The following is an 8,779-nucleotide window of genomic DNA, read 5'->3' on the forward strand; positions in this document are numbered from 1 at the left end:
TCTAAAGGCCATGTGGTTGGCCAGTTCTATGTTCAATTTTCTTTTTAATATTTATATATTTGGCTGCACCGGGTCTTAGTCGCGGCACATGGGATCTTCGTTGCCGCATGCGGGATCTTCAGTTGCAGCATGCAGGATGTTTAGTTGCGGCACGCAGGATCTCTCTCTCTTTTTTTTTTTTTTTTCCAGTTGTGGCATGCAGGATCTAGCTCCCTGACCAGGGATCGAACCCGGGCCCCCTGCATTGGGAGTGCAGAGTCTTAACCACTGGACCACCAGGGAAGTCCCTCTTTGTTCAAATTTAGCCCTTTCACTTTCAAGCTATGTGACTTTGGGCAAGTCACTTTACCTCTCTGAGCCCCAGTTTCCCCACCTATAAAATGACAAGGTTATGAGGATAACATGAGTTAATTCCAGTGAGTGAAACCTAGAGCTCAGTGCCTGGCACCAAGTGACCCTATCTAGTGTCCTCTTCATGCAGGTTCTTGACATCCCACCTGATGCCGAGTGCCACAGTACAACTGCCCCCCCGCAGCCACCTCCATCTCCTTTCCAGGCCCAGGCTCTACCCCTATCCACCAGAGGTCACCCTGACTGCCCAAGCCCACCCCAACCGCTAATTCCTGCCTGGATACCTCTTCTCTTTTCCCTGAGACTGGAGCAAACTGGAAGGGGCAGGGGTGTGAGGGCAGGGGACAAATTAGGCCATCTCTCTTCCCTTCAGATGTGACACCCTATGGAGGTAAGACTTCAAGGTGGAGAGAGGCCTCTGCACCTCCTGTTTCTCAGACGACCTCCACCTGTCTAGCTTGTCCCTCAACTCCTGACACTTTTGGACACCCCCCCAAAAAAACAGCAAGCAGGAGGCCAAGTTGGAACAGCTTAACAAATTACTCCTAACAAACTACTGGGGGAAAGAGGAGGGGAGGCCTGAAGCCAGCCTGCTCCCAAACAGCACCTCCATCTGTGCCCTAGTGGGCCTCGCAACTCCCAGGACAGCCAGAGGCTTTCTGCCAGGGAGGCCTACACAGGCAACCTCTCCAGCCACTCCCACCCTGACCAGCCCCAACCCTGGGATCTGTGGTTCCTCAGGCCTCAGAACCATGGGGCTCCCCCAAGTCAGAGAGGCTTCTCACCTTAACTGAAGCCCCGGGCCTCAGCCCCACTCTGCGGGGCAAAGAAGGAGAGGTAGCAAGGCCAAGGGCTCCCACCCTCAGACTGTCGGGTCCAGGGCCTCAGATTGGAGGCTCCCAGCTTATCGGTACCTGACCATTCTACCAGCCTGTGTGTGGACAGGATTCCCTTTGTGGATCCAGCTCTGGCCACTGGCTGAGGCAAATCATCTCTCCTCTTGGACTTGCTGGCTTTCTTGTCTTTCACATGAAGGCTGTCAATCCCCCAAGGCCCCAGATAGCCCTCCGAGGGCTATCCTAGGCATTAAATAAGATCATGGACAAGAAAGCACTGCCTTGGTTTTAAAGTGCCACACACAGGTTGGTTATTGGAATGGCTGCTGATTATGATTGTTATTAATTCTTGCCCCTTCTGTATTTTTCACTTCTGCCCTTAGTTGGACTGGACCACTGGGAGGAAAGGGATGATGGACCCTACCATCAATAAGGAACACTTGCAAAGCGCTTTCACTTACATTTTGTCTAATCCTCACATCAGTGCCTAAAGGGAGGAATTACTATCCCCTTTCACAAAACCATCAGGTGGGCAGTTGGCCTCTGACCAGTATTGGCTACTGCCCCAGACACTTTAGGTCCTCTTCCAGGATTCTTTTCAGCATCACGGCAATACTTCTAAGCTCAATAGGCAGGCTGGGGAAGAGACTTGGGCTAGGATGGAGGGGAAAAGGCAGGGCATAGACAGGAGCCTGAACACTCGGGCTCAGAGAGGTTAGATAACTTACCTGAGGTCACACAGCTAAGAAGTGCTGTCTCAGCTGCAAATCCATGCCCTTCCAATCAGCTCACTTTGTGGGCCTGGACCTGGCTAACCTGGACAGTCAGGGGGCCTCCACAGTGGAGGCTCAAGATGCCAGGTTTCAGAGTGGGTCCTGACCAGAGGGTGTGGGCTCCATCCTGGAGAGCCCTGGAATGGGGATGTTCTCCAGGGGCAGCTGGGCACTGCTGGGACTGACCATGTGCCAAGGCCTGTAATCTGATTAAGCCATTAGAGTCTCTGCCCCAAGCACGTGCTGCCAGGCCGCCAAGTCCTTCAATTAATCCCCAGATTAATTTGCTCCTTCACCCCGTGCCCTCCTCTCCACCACACCCCTGCACCCCCAGCCCCAGGAAGTTCATTACAGCCTGGAGTGGGACGGAGGCCAGCCCCTGGGGCTTGTGGAGCTGCATCAGGGGCACTAGACACCTCCCTCGGTTGCCATCATTGCTGCCCTTCAGAGAAGGGAGCCCAAACTGCTCTGGCCACCTTACCTTTGGTCTGTCGTCCCCTGCAACCCACCTCAGACCCTCTACTCCTTAAAGTTCTGCATTCATTCAACAATTGGTTGAGCACTTAGTATGTGCTAGGCACTGATCTTGGGGTCTAGTGGTAAAGAAGACAGGCAAGGCCCCAGGGGCCCCCAGTGCAGGAGAGGAGAGAGAGAAATGCATGGGTGCTGACAGTCTCATGTGCTCCATGCTGCATCAGGGGGCCCAGCAACTGTTGCTGAAGGAGGTCAGAGAAAAGAAGAGGGTCACTCTAGGCAGAGGAAATGTGTGCAAAAGCACAATGACTGGTGTGCAACACACAGCCTTTTTGAGGAAGGTGGCTCGGTTGGGATAGGGATGGAGAGGCAAAGGCTGGTGGACGATGAGGCTGGGAGTGGGCTGTGGCCCATGGTGAAGGCTATGCATGTGTAGATATAAGATGGTCTGAACCATGCATCGGTGTCCATGTGTGCACATTGCTGTAGGCATGAGTGTGCATCTCAAGCTTGTGTGCATGTACAATGATGACCACTTTGGTGATGGACTTTCGTATCTGAATGTGTATCTGAAGCCTCTTCCTTTGCTGATGTGTGAGTGTGTGTGTTTGGTTTCCTCAACCACACTCCCAGCACCGCGGGGACAAGACTGTGGATGCCACTTCTCCTATAAATTACTTGCCCACCAAACGCGAAGGACTTGTAGCTTCCAACAGAGCATCCCTAGATCTAAATCTTCATCAAATATGCCAGATTTCTGATGGGTAGGAACTTCCAGACCTGGATTCATACTCCCTTCTTAGACAGGGCCCTTCACTCTGCCCTGACTAACCATAGCCGAGGCCAGGCAAGCCTGGGAGGCTGGCAGTGATGGGGCCTTAAACCCGCCTCTCCACTGCCTCCCTGGCTAAGCTCCCTTCATGTCTCACCAAGATTGCTACAGAGTCTCCCCACTGCTCTCCAGCTTGACCCTGCCAAAGCCTAGTATCCATATAACAGTTTGGGGTGGGGGGAGGGTCCATTAAAACTAAGATCCTGTCATTCCTCTATTGCAAGCCCTGCAGTGGCTCCCACCTCACTCAGAGTAGAAGCCACCATTCTTTCCAAGGCCCTTACCATGACACTACAAGATATGCCCTCCCCGCCCGCCATCACTTCTCTGACCTCTTCTCCTAACCCTCTTGCTCACTGCCCTCCAGCCACACAGGCCTCCTTGCTTGTCCTCCGGCAACCAGGTTTTCTCCTGCCTCACGGCCTTTGCACCTGCTGCCGCTTCTGCCCAGAGGACTCTTCCCTCAGATATAAACAAGGCTCACTGCCTCTCCTTCGTTTTTTGCTCATATGCCTCCTGTCACCCTCTCAATGAGGCCTGCCAGGACCACTCTATCTAAAATTGCAGATCACCGCCCACCCCATCCTGGCACTCCCTATTCTCTGTAATCTGGTCCTTTTCCTCTCCACAGCACTTATCACATTCGAACACACTGCATGATTTACTCGTTTATTATGTTTAGTATTTGTCTGTCTCCCCTCACTAGAATGTAAGCTCCGTGAGATCTTTGTCGGAGCTAATCACTGATGTCTCCCAGCTCCTAAAACATTTTCTGGCATCTAGTAAGCACACAATGAACGTTTCTTGAAAGAATGCCTCCTGGGGGAGAAGCTCCAAGGGTCAAGTTCTTCCCAAAGCTTGCTTTGAGCTCCAGGAGTTCCAATCTTCATTCCCAATACTACCCAACCCCTTCTCCTCTCACCGAGATGCCATTAGATTCCTTGAAGCCCCAAATGGGATTAGAGTAACCATACACACAAATGCACATGTGTGTGGGCACAAGCACACACACATTGCCCAGGTATGGGCACTGAAGTCAGGTTCTTTGCTTCCATTGCTGGCCGACAGAACTCCAGAGAGCCCCCAGGCCCTGCCCTTCCCCTCCCAAGTTTCTCTCAGCTGCTGCTCTTGTTTCCCCAATGACTCCCTTTTCCTCTCCAGGCCTCCTAGCCTCTGTCTTTCTGCCCTCTAGGTCTTCCTTGTTCCCCCTCTGACCCTCCCTCTATGTCCCCAGGCCTTACCCCCTCCCCTTACTTGTCACCATAGCCCCAGTGCCTCGCCCCTTGGTGTGCCCAGATCTTAGTCCTTCCCCTCATCCCCCCGGCCAGCCTCTGTGCCTCTGCTCTCAGGGTCTCTCCTGCCCCTCTCCCTGTCCTTTCAGAGACCCCCGTTATCCCTGCCCTTCTCTGCTTGGTGCCCCCAAATCCAACCCTCTCCCTGTAATGCTCTCCCTCCCCGCTTGCTGGCAAACACCCAGGCTTTGGCTCTCATAGTCTCTATGTGTTTCTGCCTGGCCTTTGTGCCACCTGCAGGCCCAGCATCCCCAAGGGCTCTCCACACAGCCACTCAATAATTAGGTCAATTATGAGGTCAATTATCTAATCCTCTCCAATCCAGCTCTGCATTGCTCCACACACTCACATCCTCAGGCACTTTCAGAGGCCCCAGGCAGCAGATGCTCCAGCCCTTGCTACCTCTCATGTAGATGCCCCCCTCCTGGCCTCCTGGCTGAGCAGGTTCTGCTCATCACAGAAAATTTTGGAAGGGGCACTGAATGGTGGCTACAAAGACAGTGATTCCCAAGAGCAATGTGTAAGGAGCACCTCCCTAGGCAACACTGAGGTCGCCATCCCAGGGATGTGACTTCACTGGAGTCAATCCACAGTGCCTGGACTTGTGTGTGTGTGTATGTGTGGTTGGGGACTGGAGAATGGATCCTGCCTGGAGACAAGGGGAGGGACAAAAAGACCTCTAGGACAAGGTTCCTTAATCTTTTCCTGAAGTCATATGACTATTGAGCATCTTGATAGAAGAACTGGACTGTAGAAACACATATTCACACCCGTTTGCAATTCATTTCAAAGAATTGGTCCCCAGACCCCTGGAAACTATCCAGAGATCCTGGCCATAAACTTGGATCCAGAAACTCTGATCCAATGGCTCTTCCCAGAACAGTGCCACTCTCTCTCAGGAAAGATCACCCCTTCCGGATGAGGTCAAGAAATCCTCAACCTTCCCTGCCTCTTCCCAGAGCCTCAGTTTTTACTTCAGGAGTGCCTTGCCTGCCCACCCAGTTACCTGACAGCCAGTGCCACGAAAGCCCAGTATCACTGTAGCCTCTGGGGCAGCAAGAACTGCCCCAAGCCCTGGTGTCCATGGCAGATCTCTGCTGGAGTGCTCCACCTTGCAGTCAAGGCCACAGCTCACTGGCAGTCTGACTGACCCAGTAAGAGAACCAAGGAGAAGCAGACCAGAGGAGGGGCAGGCAGAAGTGAGGAAATGAAAAAGGGAAATAGGGAGTCTAGGGAGGGAAGGAGATGGAGGCCAGAGAAAGACACTAAAGAGAATGAAAGCAAAGAAAACACTCAGCGAGGACAGTGTTTACATTGCCAGGGAAAACCCAAGAACTTCACCAAGTCTGATTTCCACCACTGTACAGATGGGTAGATTCAGGCCCCAGAGAGAGAGAGGGACTTGCCCAATACCCCACAGCCTGTCCCTGGCAGGGTTCCAAACACCCAAGGGGTGGAGAGGCATAGGGCTGACAGCCTCCAAATCTCTGTCTCACTGGCCACACAGATATTCATTACAATAATCAGTATAATAGGGATAGTTTTAAAATAACTTGAATATATCCAACAATAGGGGATTGAGTATACAAATTCTAGTTTACCTATAGTGTTGAATGCTTTGTAACAAAAAGCACTTATAGATTAAATTTAGTATCAGAAAATGTTGACAGGGCTTCCCTGGTGGCGCAGTGGTTGAGAGTCCGCCTGCCGATGCGGGGGACACGGGTTCGTGCCCCGGTCCGGGAGGATCCCGCGTGCCGCGGAGCGGCTGGGCCCGTGGGCCATGGCCGCTGGGCCTGCGCGTCCGGAGCCTGTGCTCCGCAGCGGGAGAGGCCACAACAGTGAGAGGCCCGCATATCACAAAAAAAAAAAAAAAAAAAAAAAAAGAAAATGTTGACAGTACACTTTAAAGACCAGTTTATAAAACCAAACCAGTAAATACATGCAGGGGAAAAAAAGGACCAGAAACAGGAAATACACCAAAATGTTAACACTTGTTATCTCTGACAAGAATATTGGAAATTATTGCTGTCTTCTTTTTGCTTGTCTACATTTGCCATATTTTCTTTAATAAGTATGTATTACTTTTGCAATGAGAAAAAGCAGGAAAATATTACATGTAAAGTACTTTTTAGAACCTTCATCTCCAGCTCAGACTTCTCTCCTGACCTCCAGGCTCCAAAACCCACTGTTGGTTGTCCCACCAGCTAGAGTCAGAACATGGAGCTGCAGGCTCCTCCCCCTCCTATGGTTTATCAACATTTGCTGTCCCTTTAGCTGTCCCCACCCTAAGCCCTTCCCAGCTTCCCCACAGCCATACCCAGGCGGGGCTACTGCAGCCTCTGGCCCGCTCCATCCCACCCTGCTCACACTGATAATCTGGGCAACTTTTATGAAAAGGTTCATCCAATCACGTCTTTCCCACCTGCAAAGTGCCCATAGGAAAGGACCTATGGGCCTGCAGCATCTTTGCAAACCTCATTTCCAAGATTCCTGTCCCCAAAAGAGGAGGAACACACACACCACACACACACACACACACACACACACACACACACACACACACACACTTCCCACCTTTGCTCCTACTTGGCAAAAGCCCTACCAAGACTCTCCCTGTGCCACCCTCCCTACACACATGCCCTTTATTCAACTTCCAATCCACTTCTTCTGTCTGCCTTCATTTGGGTACTGGGTTCATCTTCCCTGGCCAGCCAGAGGCTGATTCTTGTGGTTCAGCAGTAGACTCTAGTAGAGCCCAGCTTCTTGATGGAGGCAATTCCAAAGGGCAGCAAGGTGAGTCACAAAGTAGGGGCTGGGTGTGGGGCAAAGAGGACTGTGGGACTGTCTCATGGGACTGTTGAGCTCAGAATACATATGCACATGCAGCCCTGCACAGTCTGCACTCTCCCTCGTAGTAGCTGGCCCGTGCCTCCCACAGTGCAGGGAGCCCTCATACTCAGCAGTAAGTGCACCAACATGCACCTCCCACAGCCTCTACCCACACGCACACCCCCAACACAGAATGTGCACGTTTTCTCCATTCAAAGAAGCCTCTCCCCAGCCCTATCTTTCAGGGGTTAAAGACGTGGGGTGCACACCTGTAAACATGCACACAACCTCACACCATAGGATCTGCCCACCCTACAGTGCACGGACCCCGCTGCATACCAGGTGAGAACCATTCAGTGTGGTAGTAAGAGCTGGGATGTGGAGCCACACCAGCTACCTACACTCTTACTAGTGTGTGGCCTGGCGGCAGGTTACATCACCTCTCTGAGCCTACTCAACTGTAGAATCGGAATAATAATAGTACCTACCTCAGAAAGCTGTTGTGCAGAGGAAATAAGTATGTATAAATACGTAAAGTGCTCAGAACAGTACCTGTCATGGAGTGTTATATAAGTGTTTGTTGTTATTATTATTACCTGTCGTAAAAATATATACCTATATCCACACAGTTCAGAACCTTTTTGTGAGAACGAGACATGTGTGCATGTGTGTGTGTATGTGTGTGTGTGCTCTCGCACATGTGCACATGTGACCTTATGAATAAGTGATTACCAAAGTGGTATGATTTAGAAGGGACTACCCACACCTTTACCCTTAATCAACACCATTGCCCGAAATTCCACCAATATAGCATATATCATCTGAGTCTTGAAGGCCAGTTCTTTTCAACGATCTCCTATTAAAATGCACATACCCCTTGGGGGGTGTTAAGCCTTATCAACTAACACCTTAGTTGTCATCTAACACCTTAGTTATCAGCTAACACCTTAGATATCAGTTAACACCTTAGTTGGCAGCTAACACCTTAGTTGACAGCTAACACCTTAGTTGACAGCCAGCTGAGAGCAAGACCCTGCAGGACTGGCTTTCGGAAGAAGGAGGACAGGGATAGTAGAACTAGAGGGGCTTGGATAGGGTGGAGAGGAGGGCACCAGCGCCAAACCCCACCAAACTACCAATCTTGTCCTGCCCTGCAGTGTATGGAAGGGATGGAGTCCTTCCTTCCAGCTGATGTCACCAGGTGTGTGGGGGGTGTGAGGCAGAAGGAAAAGGAGATCATATGCCAGACATTCCCCACAGCAGCTGGTGAGTGTTGGCACAGCCAGCCCGAGACTTCCTGGGAAGGTGGGTGGAGGTGGGGAGCTGGAAACTCTGCATCCTACTGCCTCTCCTGCAATTCCCACCTCTTCTCTACACACCAATCTCCCT

General features: G+C 51.5%; 1 non-coding gene across 1 annotated transcript; it reads right to left on the bottom strand.

The window, feature by feature from the left end:
- Positions 1 to 209: 209 nt before the first annotated feature.
- Positions 210 to 282, bottom strand: TRNAG-CCC (transfer RNA glycine (anticodon CCC)). Its single transcript has one exon. It is a non-coding gene; the product is annotated as a tRNA-Gly (tRNA).
- Positions 283 to 8,779: the final 8,497 nt, after the last annotated feature.

This window comes from Kogia breviceps, chromosome X (assembly GCF_026419965.1).
Source record: "Kogia breviceps isolate mKogBre1 chromosome X, mKogBre1 haplotype 1, whole genome shotgun sequence".
Lineage (NCBI taxonomy): Eukaryota > Metazoa > Chordata > Mammalia > Artiodactyla > Physeteridae > Kogia > Kogia breviceps.